Source organism: Salvelinus namaycush, chromosome 28 (genome assembly GCF_016432855.1).
Source record: "Salvelinus namaycush isolate Seneca chromosome 28, SaNama_1.0, whole genome shotgun sequence".
Lineage (NCBI taxonomy): Eukaryota > Metazoa > Chordata > Actinopteri > Salmoniformes > Salmonidae > Salvelinus > Salvelinus namaycush.
This window is the reverse complement of record NC_052334.1, coordinates 8,212,763-8,230,271: the sequence shown is the minus strand read 5'-3', so window position 1 is coordinate 8,230,271 and position 17,509 is coordinate 8,212,763. Positions and strand designations below refer to the sequence as shown.

The window sequence follows — 17,509 nt, the reverse complement described above, 5'->3', positions numbered from 1 at the left end:
TAGGTCTGGACCCCAGCCTGTAGCTAGCCAGCAAGCTGTTCGGTCTGGACCCCAGCCTGTAGCTAGCCAGCAAGCTGTTCGGTCTGGACCCCAGCCTGTAGCTAGCCAGTAAGCTGTTAGGTCTGGACCCCAGCCTGTAGCTAGCCAGCAAGCTGTCAGGTCTGGACCCCAGCCTGTAGCTAGCCAGCAAGCTGTCAGGTCTGGACCCCAGCCTGTAGCTAGCCAGCAAGCTGTTCGGTCTGGACCCCAGCCTGTAGCTAGCCAGCAAGCTGTTACGTCTGGACCCCAGCCTGTAGCTAGCCAGCAAGCTGTTCGGTCTGGACCCCAGCTTGTAGCTAGCCAGCAAGCTGTTCGGTCTGGACCCCAGCCTGTAGCTAGCCAGTTCTCTGCTCTCTTTTCTCCTCAACACAAGGACTGGGGGAGAATGAATGTATTGTGTTTCTAGGATTTACATATTGAGAGATTATAATGAGATATTGAGCCTTTATTAAACTACAGTAGGTCTATAATTTGTAACAGTATACCATTTGCTATGTTCAAACAATGTTCAATGTCTAAGTGTTTAATTCGTTTCTCTGTTGAATTAAGATGTTGTCTCTTCTCTTTCCTAGCGTAAACCACCTCTAGAGGTCACCGACCTTTTCGAGGACGTCAAAGATGGGGTGAAACTGTTAGCTCTATTGGAGGTGCTGTCTGGACAGAGACTGGTAAGCACTGCTCTTAATATAAACAGCCTGGCCACTGGATACTTCTGTTCGTGCTACAGAGTTCAGTTACATTTAATTACCACACTATAGTGTAAAAGGAGGATTATAAAAATGTATTGTATGAATAAAGGAATTACGAATTCACAGCCAGTAATCACACTGTAGTTGTGTGTTATACAGGCCTATTTGTCAGTCAGTGCTACTCTCTTACATTGCTGGTTGTTGTATACAGTATGTATTTGTAACGTTCGTCATCGGAATGAGACCAAAGCGCAGCGTGGAAAGTGTTCATGATTTAATGTTCACCAAAACACTCAAACAAAATGAACGCGCACAGTTCTGTCAGGGAAACAACCTAAACAGAAAACAACACCCCACAAAACCCAAACGGAAAATGACAACTTATATATGATCCCCAATCAGAGACAACGATAGACAGCTGCCTCTGATTGGGAACCACACTGGCAAAACAACAAAGAAATAGAAAACATAGATTTTCCACCCGAGTCACACCCTGACCTAACCAAACATAGAGAATAAATAAGGATCTCTAAGGTCAGGGCGTGACAGTATTTGTGTTGAACTTTCTTGCTGTTTTTAATGTGAGCACTCTGGTTGGTAAGATTTACATTTTATTTACAGTATTACTTATGGGAAATACACTTGACCTTCACTCGAACCCTCCCTCCTCTCCCCCCAGCCGTGTGAGCAGGGCCGCCAGCTGAAGAGGATCCACTGGGTGTCCAACATCGGCACCGCCCTCAGGTTCCTCGAAGGCAGGAAGGTAAGCACACCCTCAGAGTGACAACTAAGTCGTTTTCTGAAGTATTTTGTCATAGCTTGAGTTTAACGTATAAACCAAAGTGCTTCTTGTCACTAATAACTTTAGGACAAGGCTTGTGAAAAGTAGATGAACCTCTATTTAATGCTACAGTAACAGTTTGAAAATGAACTATCGTTTGATAGTGTTTAGGAACAAAAATACAGTGCCGTGAAAAAGTATTTGCCCCCTTTCTGATTTTCTATATTGTTGCATATTTTTGATACTGAATGTTATCAGATCTTCAACCTAAACCTAATGTTAGATGAAGGGAACCAGAGTTTATATTGATTAGGATCCCCATTAGCCGACGCCAATGGCGACAGCTAGTCTTACTGGGGTCCCATATATAGCGAAAAATACATTACAGACAAAAGACTTTACAATTGACATACATTTAAAAACATGAAAATGTAGTGTGTGTGTGCATCTATTAGTTACATATACATGTCAGTACATACACACAACAAGTAGGTCACATTTTACAAATAACTACAACAAAAAATACTTATTTTATGTATTTAATTAACAAGGTATACAACACCCAATTCTCCTGTGTGAAAAAGCATTTGCCCCGTTACACTCAATAACTGGTTGTGACACATTTAGCTGTAATGACTGCAACCAAATGTTTCCTGTAGTTGTTGATCAGTCTCTCACATCGCTGTGGAGGATTTTTGGCCCACTCTTCCATGTAGAACAGCTTTAACTCAGTGGGATTTGTGGGTTTTCAAGCATGAACTGCTCCTTTCAAATCCTGCCACAACATCTCAATTGGGATTAGGTCTGGACTTTGACTAGGCCATTGCAAATCCTCAAATGTGTTACTTTTAAGCCATTTTCATGTAGACTTGATTGTGTGTTTTGGATCATTGTCTTGGTGCATGACACAGATGCGCTTCAGCTTCAGCTCACAGACGGAAGGCCTCCTGTAGAATTCTCTGATACAGAGCAGAATTCATGGTTTCTTCTTTTAAACCTTTCTAGCGCAGGCGTTCTGCTAGCGACCCACCTCGACAACATCCGGTGAAATTGCAGAGCGCGAAATTCAAACTACATAAATATAAATATTTAACATTCATGAAAATACATGTGTAATACATCAAAATAAAGCTTAACTTCTTGTTAATCCAGCCGCTGTGTCAGATTTCAAAATGACTTTACGGTGAAAGCACACCAGGTGATTATCTGAGGACAGCGCCCCGCATACAAAACCATGAAAAACATTTTTCAACCAGGCAGGTGTGACACGAAAGTCAGAAATAGCGATATAATAAATGCCTTACCTTTGAAGATCTTCTTCTGTTGGCACTCCAATAGGTCCCAGTTACATCACAAATAGTCCTTTTGTTCGATAAAGTCCTTCTTTATATCCATAAAAACTCAGTTTAGCTGGTGCGCATCAGTCAATAATCCACCGGTTTCCCTCCTTCAAAATGCATACAAAATGAATCCCAAACGTTACCAATAAACTTATCCAAACAAGTCAAACAATGTTTATATTCAAACATTAGGTACCCTAATATGTAAATAAACGATCAAATTTAAGACGGAGAATAGTATGTTCATTACCGGAGATAAATAACAAAGAACGCGCTTTCCTCCACGCACATGGAAACACTACAGCGAAAATGAGCCACTTAGAAAAACTACAACTTCCAGCTCATTTTTCCAAAAACCAGCCTGAAACTCTTTATAAAGACTGTTGACATCTAGTTGAAGCCCTAGGAACTGCAATCTGGGAGGTTTTCGCCTTATAATAAAAGTGACAGCCATTGAAAACAGTGGTAGGCTGAATTGTTTTGGGGGGGATGGTTTGTCCTCAGGGTTTCGCCTGCCAAATCAGTTCTGTTATACTCACAGACATAATCTTAACAGTTTTAGAAACTTTAGAGTGTTTTCTATCCAAATCTACCAATTCTATGCACATCCTAGCTTCTGGGCCTGAGCAACAGGCAGTTTACTTTGGGCACACCTTTCATCCGGACGTCAAAATACTTCCACCTAGCCCATTGAGGTTTTAAGGCAAGTCGTCCAGGTCCTGAGGCTGGAAAACATCCCCGAACCATCACACTACCACCACCATACTTGACCGTTGGTATGAGGTTCTTACTGTGGAATGCAGTGTTTGGTTTTCACCAGGCATAATGGGACCCATGTCATCCAAAAAGTTATACTTCTGACTCATCTGTCCATAGAACATTCTTCCAAGAGTCTTGATGACGGCATTGCCCCTATGTAGCTTGTTTCTGGTCACAGGTTCAGGAATGGTTAAAAAATCACAACACGTACTTGAAATGAACCTTACAAATAGCAGTGTTGGTTGATTTGGAAAGCCATAGTCAGACAAATAATAATATAATAATACTCGTAGGAAAGGTTTTCATCTTTAGCTCACAATCTCTGGATAATATTATACGATTAAAAAGGTGCAAAAATGTTGTAAAACATCACAGCACAATTTAAAAATATATGGCACATGGAAACCAAACGAGGGTGGTCTATGGTGATAGGTGGGATGGGCTGAGACTGGCTGAGGGGTGGGATTAAAGAGCTTATGATTGGTAATGTATTATTGTTACGTGACTGCTTTATATAGAAATACCATGTATGTAATGTGTATGCAAAATGTGTATGCAAAATGTGTATGCATTTTGTATATGTAAAATGTATTTGTAAATGCATATGTAGCAGAAAAGCTGTAAGAAAACAAAACATATATTTGTCCTCCGAAGAGGGGGGTTAATTTAAAAAAATCGAAAAATAAAAAGAATCTTGATGATCATTGTCACGCCCTGACCTTAGAGATCCTTTTTATTCTCTATGTTTGGTTAGGTCAGGGTGTGACTCGGGTGGGAAAGCCTATGTTTTATATTTCTTTGTTTTTGGCCGTGTGTGGTTCCCAATCAGAGGCAGCTGTCTATCGTTGTCTCTGATTGGGGATCACATATAAGTTGTCATTCATTCGCTTTCGTTTTCACGTTTGTTATTTTTGTTTGAGTGTTTTTGAATAAAGTATCATGAACACTTTCCACGCTGCGCTTTGGTCCACTCTTCCTTCTACCAACGAGAGCCGTTACAATCATCCAGGTGCTTCCAGGTGCTTTTTGGCAAACTTGAGTCACCTTTTTGGATGAGATGGGTCCCATTTATATCTGGCGGGAAAAAAAACTCAGGTTCCCTTTATCTAATATTAGGTTTTGGTTGAAGATCTGATGACAATCAGTGTCGAAAATATGCAAAAATAGAGAAAATCAGAAAGGGGGCGTCTACTTTTTCACGGTACTGTAGATAAATGAAGGCTCTGCATGAAGAGATGTATCTATGCAAGGCCCTATGGATGGAACATCCTGTCTCAGTTTGTATTTCTCTGAGGCATATCTCTTATTGTAACCCTCTCTCACCATGCCTGACCTCTGACCTCAGTCTGTGTACCGAGGATCCCCGGTCAGTGGCTGCCTGTAAAACACACATATACTGTATGCATTCCTCTTGTTTGATGCACGGTGTGTATTCCTAGATATTCTTTGGTTGAGCCGTTCTTTTCCTCATAGTGCATCTTGATTACTGTAGTGCCACCAACCAGGTGCTTTAAGACTTTCATGCATTTTGTATGTATTTTGACTCAAACTTTGGAGTCAAATTTTTCCTTCCTTCTTCTTCTTCCAACCTTTGTGAAATAGTAGTAAAAAAAAGGAGGGAAAAAAAGGGGAAACTAGTTCAATGCCGATCCAAAGTTTGTTGTGATGATTTTCACTACATTGGCTTCATTGTTACTGTCCTGTTAAATTGAGCATGCAGCCAGAACGTGTCAGTGTTTTTTTATTTTTTTTAATTTTATCCCCTTTTCTCCCCAATTTTCGTGGTATCCAATCGCTAGTAATTACTATCTTGTCTCATCGCTACAACTCCCGTACGGGCTCGGGAGAGACGAAGGTCGAAAGCCATGCGTCCTCCGAAGCACAACCCAACCAAGCCGCACTGCTTCTTTAACACAGCGCGCCTCCAACCCGGAAGCCAGCCGCACCAATGTGTCGGAGGAAACACCGTGCACCTGGCCCCCTTGGTTAGCGCGCACTGCGCCCGGCCCGCCACAGGAGTCGCTGGAGCGCGATGAGACAAGGATATCCCTACCGGCCAAACCCACCCTAACCCGGACGACGCTAGCCCAATTGTGCGTCGCCCCACGGACCTCCCGGTCGCGGCCGGCTGCGACAGAGCCTGGGCGCGAACCCAGAGACTCTGGTGGCGCAGTTAGCACTGCGATGCAGTGCCCTAGACCACTGCGCCACCCGGGAGGCCCCGTGTCAGTGTTTTTAAGCTTTGTTTCCATTGAACATGGCATACAAATAAAGGCATTTTAACTTATTATATGAAGAGTGCCTTGGTCCTCCTTCCTTTTTGATGAGAACGGTACATCTTTCATTTTCCTCCGTTGAGCTTAGCTGTTTCTGCCTCACATGCTTCCGCTCTATAAATGCCTAATATCAGAATGTTATTTGGGTTGTTAATTGGATTCGTTCTGACATTCTTGATTTCTTGTTTCTAGTTTTTTATTATGTAATATTTGTGTACTAGTTTGGCATTTTACTGCACTTTTAGGTATTTGGTATTTGGTATTTTATTAGGGTCCCCATTAGCTGTTGCAAAAGCAGCAGGAGCTAGTAACACAAGCATTTCGCTCCACACTCTATAACATCTGCTAAACTGTGTACTTGACCAATCAACTTTGATTTGATTTATTAGAGAGCTGATTTTGATGTCTGTGAAAGAAAATCATAAATTCTCCATTATTATGGCAGTGGCCCCACTCAATCAATAAATGCCTTTATTTGTTAAAGATTCATTCAGAATGCACCCATGTATATATATATATCTGCATTTCCCAGAAAGTTCATTTTATGACATGTTTTGAATTGCAGTTCAATTTGGGTTTTCTTTCCAAACAGATCAAGCTAGTCAACATCCATGCCACTGACATAGCAGATGGTCGACCATCCATTGTCCTGGGGTTGATTTGGACTGTCATCCTCTACTTCCAGGTAATGTGTTGTTGTATCTGCAGGAGAACACTATTGGGGTCCAGGTAGAACCCTTTTGTTGGATGTTGCCATGGTCACTCGCAGCAATGTTTGCTCTAATTCCTGACCCTCTGTCAGATCGAGGAGTTGACCAGTAACCTGCTAGCCTTGGAGGCCCTGTCCAGCAGTACCTCCTCAGTGGACAGCATGGCCAGTAACTCAGAGACAGGCAGTCCCGCCTTGAAGAGGGAGGTGGTACCCAAGAAGTTCCAGGGCAACGCCAAGAAGGCCCTCCTCAGATGGGTACAGAGCACCGCTGCCAAGTATGTACATTATGCCACTGTAACTATTACCCCAGTATGTACATTATGCCACTGTAACTATTACCCCAGTATGTACATTATGCCACTGTAACTATTACCCCAGTATGTACATTATGCCACTGTAACTAAGTGGGCAAAACTGGTTAAAATGATGTCAATACAACCCAACATAATTTTGTCAACCAGTTTAGCCTGCTGGGGTGGTCGATTTATTTGCCTGTGTGTGTGTGTGTGTGTGTGTGTGTGTGTGTGTGTGTGTGTGTGTGTGTGTGCATACTCTTGACTGACCACCACCATTGTCAGCCAAGAGTAAGGGAAGCCAAACTGTCTGTATTTTGTTTAGAATTATAATTTCAACAGTGCTCGGCCACTACCCCACTGTAAACGTGCTATTCTGCTTGTCCCAAGTGGTCAGGGCATCGAGGTAAAGGACTTTGGTGCCAGTTGGCGTAGCGGTGTGGCGTTCCACTCTGTGGTCCATGCCATCCGCCCAGATCTGGTGGACATGGAGGTGGTGAGGAGGAGGAGCAACCGGGAGAACCTGGAGGAAGCCTTCTCATTGGCCGAGAACGAGCTGGGCATACCACGCCTGTTGGACCCAGAAGGTTCCTACCTCTACCCATCTATTTATAATGAAAAATAAATTGCTTTGTCAAAATAAGCTCACAGTCCCTCACTCCTCCCCATTGCTCTGGCTGGTGTATAGGGCAGCAACAATGCATCTCCACTTCTCTTCTATCTTGAACTGTGTAATTCCAACAGAACTGTATGAAATATAAATTTTGATGAAGATTACGCAATGTTTTTAATTTATTTTGATGGGTATTTCATTTCATGAATGTGTCGTTGATACGTCTGGAGATAAGGATGCAGCTCTGCAGCAATAAACCTTTCTGTTTTCATCATGGCCCTTCGCAATTATCAGGTCGGAGATGGAGATGAGAGCAAACATTTATAACTAGATATCAGAGTGTCAGAGTAAATGCTAAATGTATCCTCCTTCAGGGCACACATGTCAAATCAAATCAAATGTATCATTTGGGAATTACAACAAGTGACATACTATTCTGAAGGAGCATACAGTCATGGTTGGGGCGGCAGGGTAGCCTAGTGGTTAGAGTGTTGGACTAGTAACCGAAAGATTTGCAAATTCAAATCCCTGAGCTGACAAGGTAAAAATCTGTCGTTTCAGATTAAGGCAGTTAACCCACTGTTCCTAGGCCGTCATTGAAAATAAGAATTTGTTCTTAACTGACTTGCCTAGTTTAATAAAGGTCAAATAAATAAATGGTACTTCATTGGTAGTTGACTGTAGTTTGACTGTAGTTTTCTGGCTGGATGGATAGCCCTGATGTCAGTGTTGAGTTGCTATTGCTACTAGTGACACCAGCCTCTCTCTCTCTGTCTTCCTCTGCAGATGTGGATGTAGATAAACCAGATGAGAAGTCCATTATGACATATGTTGCTCAGTTCCTCAAGCACTATCCCAACCCCCACCACTCTGAGACAGATGGACAGGAAGAAGAGGTACCTAACTATATTCACTGAAGTCCTGAGTCTAAGACTGTATTGGCAAACTCAGTGTTGTGTTTATGCTTTATGTACTTTAATCTGTGTTTGTATTCTTGTTTTTGCTACTGTGTTCTTGTATCTTCTACTGTATTCTTGTATCTGCTACTGTATTTGTGTTTTCAGTATGATTGTTGTACTTTAATCCTATGCTACGGTATATTCAACATCACATGGCTAACTTATAACAGCACCCTTAGTGTTGCAATGCTTTATGAACTTTTATCAAATCAATTCAAATCACATTTTATTTGTCACATGCACCAAACAACCTTAACGTAAAATGCTTACTCACAAGCCCTTAACCAACAATGCAGTTCAATAAATAGAGTTACTAAATAAACTAAAGTTAAAAAAAATAAAATAACAATAACACAATAAAATAACAATAACGAGGCTATATACAGGGGGTACCGGTACCATGTCAATGTGTGGGGGTACAGGTTAGTCGAGGTCATTTGTACATGTAGGTGCAAAAGCTGTTATTGTATTTGTGTTTTCAGCTCTTCTTATTTAAAAAAAAAATCATTGCATGAACTCATCAATCATCTTACTTTCCTCATTGTGTGTTATGTAATACACTCTCTAACTCTCTCTCTGTCACTTCATCTCTTTGTCATGCCACTCACTCCATCTCTCTATCTCTCCATCTCTCTGTCATCACTCTATCACTCCATCTCTCCATCACTTCATCTCTCCATCTCTTTGTCATGCCACTCACTCCATCTCTCTATCTCTCCATCTCTCTGTCATCTCTCCATCACTCCATCTCTCCATCTCTCTGTCATGCCACTCACTCCATCACTCCATCTCTCTGTCTATGTTATCTTTCCTGTGGCATTTGAAGCTGCTTCTTCGCTACATTTAAACTTTTGCACCCTCTATCCCAAACCTACAGGTAAGTCCATCCATACCATGGTGCTGTGTAGTGTAGTGTCTGTCTACAGTGTACTGTTTTATCTCTGCTTTTGCTCTCTCTCTCTGCCACTAATGCCTTTCTGTGTTGTTTGCATCTCTTCATGTGGCTTGCTTTCCTGGATAGTATGTTCCTCAAGATATAGAGCAAATGCTCCAGGTATGTTTGACAGAGACTCCTGTGACTTTCTCTTTGAATCTTACTTGCTGTAGTACTGGAATTTAATTTGGAAGGAGTAGTTTCACATTATATTGTTTATTGGGAACTCTGTTGGGGTTGAGAGAGGATGAGTGATGATGCATTGTATAACCTGAATATGACGTGTTACAGAGAGAAGAACGGAAGGTTCTGAGGGAGCTGAAGGTGTGGCTGGAACAGTTGGAAAGAGACGTGCTGCAGGTGCAGGGGGCAGAGGGCAACATCACCGACAAGTACCAGGTGATCTAGTAACCAATAACCACATCTCAAACGACATGTAGCTGGCTAATATTATGATAGATTAAGTACCAGGTCACCAGGGGGTGAAGAGGGAGGTGACAGCGCTCCATAAAACTCCACAAGACTCTTTCTCAATAATCTTTCCTCAATTTCTTGTATCCTCATGTCCTCGCTGAGGTGGAGAGAAGGCACTAGAAATCAAGGAAAGACTATTAAGAACAGCCCATATCTGACAGCCCTATGTTCATGTGTTATATACTACCTCATTTATTTGTTTTGAAGGTTCTTGGGTCGTAACCAACGTTTCCTCTAAGTTGCGGGAGGGTGCGCAGTAGCCCCATGACTGCTGCGTAGCTCCCCGGGGACTGCCGCGTAGAACAAATATCAGCCCACAGAGAGAAGCATGAGATTGAACTTCACTCAACTTTCTAGAGTTTTCCCCTGTTAGTTAACACTATCAACAATTCCCTTTACTGTGGCAATGTTGACCCAATCAACGCAATATTAGCCACTTTCAATATAACATTCCGAAACAAAAGGAACTATGCAAGAGAACTTGTTGTAGACAAAGTGCATCGGTGTAGGATTCTATTGCATAGTGAGTTATTAGCCCAGTTATAGATAATGTGTAGTCAGCAATAGAGCACAAAACATTTGTACATTTCTAGACATCTTTGAAAAGCGAGTCAGGTAAACTGCTTATTTTTGTCATAAAGGGGCAGTGTTGTATTTTGAAAGAGGCTTGAATAAGCTAAGTAGCCAATAGGCAAAAAGTCAGCATCATTTGTCTGATTCTCTATAATAATGGTATTGTATTTTGTGAAGTGTTTTCTTGCATCAAACAACACAACATTTTCAATCACCTCCTTGTCTGAAGGACAAGTGGATAAACAGGTTAATGTCAAGCCCTGCATGTTTTTTTCAAGTCTCATGGAATGTAGGCCTACATGAAACACCAAACATTGACTGCTACTATTGGCTGAATGGTACAACAGCTACAGTATTTTACTTTTGCAATGTTATGGGATGCATGTTCTCCATTGTTTTTGATGGTAGGCCACTCTAGTAGACCTACATTATGATCAAATAGCCACAGTAGCGTACTTGGCAGCTGTTAAAACTGTAACTTAAAGCGGTTACAGCCTCAGTGTTCACAGTAAACGCACGCTGGAAGGTGTACAGAATTTTCACAACGTTCAAGTTTGCGCTCAGCAGACCTGAAATCTGCTCAGTGCCAAAATGTTTTTCAGGTAACATTGGTTGTAGCACCTCTAATACTCGTGTTTCTACTTTGCTTCAGGGCTTCAAGAGTTTCCGTGTGCAGTATGAGATAAAGAAGAAGCAGACAGAGCCGCTGCTGCAGCCGGTACACAAAGATGGGAAGTTGTCTGTAGACCAGGCCCTGGTCAAGCAGGCGTGGGAACACGTCTCTAGCACGGTGAGTCAGTGTATTACTGTCTGTGGACCCCTGCACAACTAGCCTGAGCCATACTGCATGTCCTTTAGCCAACTCTTATGTACATCGATATTCCACCAGACTTCTTCACAACCATCCCAAACAGGGTACAGTAACACTGTCTGACACCCTCACATAATCTATGGGCCAGACTCACGGACACAGATTAATCCTACTGTAGTTCTGGATTATAATCCTACTGTAGTTCTGGATTAATCCTACTGTAGTTCTGGATTAATCCAATTTTAGTACTGTATTAAATGTACTGTAGTTCTGGATTAATCCAACTGCAGTTCTGGATTAATCCTACGCTAATTCTGGATTAATCCTACCGTAGTTCGGGGTTAAACCTAATGTAGTTCTGGATTAAAAAGCATACTCTATGGAGAATCTCCATTGAACTAGTTTTTTAGTCGAGGACTAGGCTGGGAAACAGGCCCGAAAAGAGCATTATAAATAGACAATAACCTGTTATTTTTGTTCTGTAGACTTGTAATTTGCTGTATGTTTATTAGTTAGACTAATACTTGCCCTTGCAAGGAAGAATGGGTCCCCAGAATTGTAGCTTTCATAAAAAACTGAGTGTTCAGTGAGGCGCAAGCCTTTGAATGAGTGCTCATTAAGAGGGGAGGAGAGTTTTGAAGAGAGCGGAACAGAGTGGGTTTTGTTCAGTTGATAGACTATTCTCTAATAGTTTGTTTGAGAGCAGAATACCACTGTGATCTGGAGTGGATGATTTTTGCTGACCCTCTGCTTTTCGAACAGTGTGGTTCATGCTAATGCCTTGGTTGTACTGGCTTTTCTGGCTGTAATGGATGTCTATTTCAGGTCTTGGACTCTGGTTGACATGGTGTGTCATGAATCTTGTCCGAGAGGCAAAACTGAGTGATTTCCGTTAGAAAGGCCTGCTGCAAAATCCAAATAGTCTATTTTGTAAAAATGTATGAAGACAAAAATGTGCTTTTTGGTCTTAATTTAAAGTTAGGGTTAGGCATAAGTGTTCGTAGTGTGGTTAAGGTTAGGTTTAAAATCAGATTTGATGACGTTGTGACTGTGCCAGGTAGTGACCACTCTGCAGAGCTGCCTCCACCGCTAGATTCATGACAATGAATGCCAACCTGCCTCTTGGATTGGGGACCTGAAGAAGACCTGAGTGGTTGAAACAAATGTGTCACTAATAAACCACATGGAAGCGTAGATTGCAGTGTGCAGAGTCTCTTTTTCCCCATTTTTTTCTGAATTAATTTTGATATCCAGCACCTGCTCAAAGACTTGGGATATGTAATATATACCTATACTAGCTCCTGGACTGGCACATCCATCTGGATAAGTGGCTGCCTGTCCCCCTGGGGGTGATCGGAGCCTTGCTGCATCGAGCTGAGATCGCCCTGAGAGAGGAGATTCCCATCCAACAAGCTCATGAAGAGACAGCCAATGTGATCCAGAGGAAGCTGGAACAGCACAAGGTATTCAACAAGAGCAGATCCAGTAATCCATATGGGTGTAAAACTATCCTTGGGTAGGCCTAGTAAGAAGGTACTGCAAATCCCACAATTTGTAATTTTGTTGATCAAATAAAAAAAGCTAACAACTGACTATTTTATTTTTGATGCACCAGAGTCTAAATGAGAACTCACATTGTTTGTTATCTACTGTGTATGTGCACGTGTCTGACTGTGGATATGGGCATTTGTGTGTTGCAGGAGATCCTGAAGAACTTGGAGTCCCACAAACAGACGTTCCAGCAGATCCACCGAGACAGATCAGTAAACGGGGTCCCTGTCCCCCCCGAACAGCTCCAAGACATGGCCGAAAGGTCAGTCCTACATCAGTCCACTCTATCTCAGTGTTTACACTAATGTCTGGACAATTTTAGCCTGATCCCAGATATGTTTGTGCTGTACGCCAAATCCTATGGTCGTTGACTTGACAAACATAAGTTGACAAGACAGCACAAACATATCTGGGATAAATATGACATGAACTATGACATAAATATGACATACAATTTTCTGTCTCCGTGTGTAGTTTGAAGGAAGTTGCTAACTAGCGTTAGCGTGCTAGTAGATACCATAGCCTTCCAGTCATTGTGCTAATGCTAGTTAGAATTGGCTCGCGTAACTAACTCTTATCTTCCTTCATACTGGTTGCAGAGACATAAAAATGGTATCCATTTGTTCATCTGACTTCATTGACAAAATCCCAAAGTATCCCTTTAAATAAGATGGATATTGATCAGTTTGATCTTCAACTTTTTACAACAGATTCAATTACGTGTCCACATCATCTTATGCCCACCTGATCAAACTGGAATTCTGGGAGATCAAGTACCGTCTGATGGCATTTCTCATCCTGGCTGAGTCTAAGCTCAAGTCCTGGATCATCAAATATGGCCGCCGTGACTCTGTGGAACTACTGCTACAGAGCTACATTGTGAGTTGACCTATTCATTCGTTGCTACTGGTTTGAGGTAGCCAGGTGGTCCAGATCAGTTTGGCGTGACAATGACCATAGGAGTTGGCAAGACAGCACAAACAGATCTGGGACCACCAAGCTAAGTTTGTGGACTCAGACAGCGTACATTTCTGTCCATAACATTTCCATGGATATTGTTCCAATTCTATCCTCATGATAATTCCATGCTAATCTCACAATCATTCCCAACAGACCTTCATCGAGGGACACATGTTCTTCGAACAGTATGAGACAACGTTTAAGGCACTCAGGCAATCTGCAGATGTCTACGTCAAGTCTGATGGTTCATGTAAGATTGTTTTTCTTTTCCGTGTTTTATCTCAGATGTAATTTGATTGATTGTATTGTCTGTCAGAGAGGGCACACATACAGAAATAACTGTTGATTTGATATTCTAGGCATTAAGATCTGTAAGAAAGGTGTCTAGATTAACTTGGTACTGATGAACAATAGGTAACATGGTGTCCACACTAGCCTTCGATTGACTCTGCACTAGTAGTTCACTGGTCTGACTAAAAATCCAAGAAATCTGATAACATCACAGTGCCTGTCTGTTCACTAACTACTCTATATTCCTCCTCAAAGACAATTACCTGTAAGTAGGTCTTTGAATGTGCAACACTGCAAATGAAAATTCCTTACTGTCTTGATTTATGTATTCAAGGGTCTCGAAACTTCACTGTACTGGGCTCTTTTAATAAGATCTTGAGTAATTTAGGAGGTGACCCAGTAAACCACAAAAAAAATGATATGTCATGTTGAAGAGAGACCTAATTTCATGATGTTTCTTTCCAGCTGAGGAAGCAGAGGTTGTGGGTAAGTTCCTGTCGGATGCGTCGGCCCAGTGGAGGAACCTGTCGGTGGAGGTGCGTAGCGTCCGTAGCATGCTGGAGGAGGTCATCTCTAACTGGGAGAAGTACAGCAGTACGGTGGCCGGACTGCAGGCCTGGCTGGAGGACGCAGAGCAGATGCTCAACCAGTCAGAGAATGACAAACGGGTGAGCTTGAGGCTAAACGTATCAGGAAGACCAAAACATATCTTTATTCCATGTCAACAGCTGATGTTTTGACCATTGTGGGCATGGAATAAAGATAATCTCAGCTTACATTTTCACCTCCCTTTCCCTTCTTCTTATTGGATTGATGTGCTCTATGGGACATAATTTCCTGTGAAGCGCTGAGCCTACATACTCTTCCTTACTGTGTAGACACCTACTACGTCATCAAAGCTGACTGTTGGCCCCTTTAAATAATCTTCTATGCTTACAAACTGTTGCTATCAATTGTGTAGAGTTAGAGTTTTTCTCTTCTTTCGCCCCCCCCCCCCCAGGACTTCTTCCGGAACCTTCCTCACTGGATCCAGCAGCACCTGGACATGAACGATGCAGGGAACTTCCTGATTGAGACGTGCGATGAGACCGTCTCCAGAGACTTGAAGCAGCAGCTGCTCATTCTCAACGGGAGGTGGAGGGAGCTGTTTGTTAAAGTCAAACATGTAAATTAGTTTAAAATCTCCTGTTTTCTGCACACCTAGATTATGATTATTAAGAAGCATCCCACACGATTGGCCCTGAAACATGGCTGTGGACTCCTAGATACCATAGGAGCCTACAGCCATGCCTCAGGGCTAACCACTAGATACAATTCTTAGGCTGTGAAACTCGGGTGTCATAAAATATCTCTGCATCACTTTATAAGCACAGCTCAAATCATAAAGAAAAGCTTGTCATCATTATTATTCCCTGCTCATCTGTTTCCATGGCAGTATGCTAGAGTGGACGAGGTGGACAAGTGGAAGCAGGACTATCAGGACTGTATCGCTACTCTCAAAACCTTCATGGATGCAACCAACGACAAGATGACTGCCCCTGTCCAAGTGTCCTTCCTGAACGTCAGGACATTCGTTCAAGATGTTGAGGTACAGAACGTACACAGTGCTTTTCTATCAAACTTGAAGGAACTCTCAATAAAGTGTTCAGCTTGGCTCACAGTGTTACGATGTCTATCAATCACATATTCACGAAGCATATCAGAATAGAGGTGCTGCTCTACAATCAGGTCCTCCCTGTCATTTGATTCACAAAACTGATCCTAGATCAGCAGCTACTCTGAGACGGCTTTATGAATATGGGCCTTGGTAAAAGTAAGGAAAAGAGTACCCATGTTTGATCTATATTCACTACATCCTGCCAGGACATCAAGAACAAGGTCCCGGCCATGGAGGCAGCCTGTAAGACAGCCAGCCGCACCGCCCAGCTGCTGATCAAAGACACGCCCCCGGAGGAGGTCTCTACCATGCTGGCTGTCATGGCTTCTATCAAGGAGGAGATGAGCAAGGTGACCATCCATCTCCATCTCACCTGTTCCTGTTTGAATTCTTAGGTTGAAAGTTGGGTTAAAAAAAAAGAAAAGACAATGCCCATATGTTGATGACTTTTTGCAAATCCTATCAGTTTTCCACGTCATCACATTGTCTTTCTGACCAGCCATCTTTAGTATAGTCCTCTCCAGATGGCATTACCCCCATGACCTCCTCCCCCCTGTCCTCCTCCCGTCAGATAAAGGAGCGGTCCCTGCCGCTGCTACGGGATGCCCAGTCCCTGCTGCCTGCTCTGGAGGAGATGGAGAAGAACATCACAGGGTTCTACCAGGCCCTGGAGAAGGCCAGCCGCATCACCTGCTCCAGGGACTCGGAGGCCCACTGGGACTTCAAACAGAAATGCCAGGTGACAAATTACATCACACATTCTTATCCAGAGTGACTTACAATCAGTGTATTCAACTAAACACAGGTTGGTCAGGGGTTGAATGTAACGAGAGAGGAAACTGCATGGAGGATGGTTAGAGTTTGGATTTGGTTGAGTTACTGTTACTTGCCTTTCATACTACAATATTAGACGGACTTGTTCTATTGTAGATACATTTTATACATGAATCATCTACAGGTAGTAACTGTGAAGTTATGTTTTAATTGAACGTCATGCTGCTTAGTTGACCCATTATGTCATTATTAGCAGTGTTTGACTTGGGTAGGAGCTCACCGGTGCTGAAAACTGGCACCTCAAATGTTCTACTGCTTGAGCTCCTGTTCCTCTTATAGAATATTAGCTCAAAAGTATTGTGGAGATCCTGCTCCTAAATATAAACAGTACCAGCACCCAAAACTAGAATCAGAACCTATTTCAGTCCAAGTCAAGAATTTAACATTTTAGTCATTTAGCAGACACTCATATCTAGAGCAACTTACAGGAGCAATTAGGGTTAAGTGACTAAAATGACTAAAATGTTAAATTCTTGACTTGGACTGAAATAGGTTCTGATTCTAGTTTTGGGTGCTGGTACTGTTTATATTTAGGAGCAGGATCTCGACAATACTCTTGCTCAAGAGCACACCTGCAGATTTTTCACCTGGATTCAAACCAGCAACCTTTTGGTTACTGGCCCAAAGGTCTCAACTGCTACCTGCCTAACGCTAGGCTACCTGCCCCCACACTGATTATTAGTAACACAATGTCTCTTCACACTTCACTGCCTCCTCTTTCTCCAGGAGCTGGTGACCTTCACCCAGAGCTGTAAGAAATGTCTGACTGTGATAGAGAATAACCATCAGAGTGTCCAGAGAACCCTGGACAGCAGTAAGACCCTACAGCACCTGGACATGGCCCTGCTGCAGAAGAGAGCCGCCGACCTCCAGGCCTCCTCACAGGTACAGTACAATAACACAACACTTAATGGGTTGTGTGTAACAGTTTGATAGAGTAAATTATTGAAGGAGAGAACATCA

General features: G+C 42.5%; 1 pseudogene; it reads left to right on the top strand.

Moving 5' to 3' along the window:
* LOC120023015 overlaps positions 1–17,509 on the top strand; it is a 143,851-nt pseudogene that overhangs the window by 9,064 nt on the left and 117,278 nt on the right.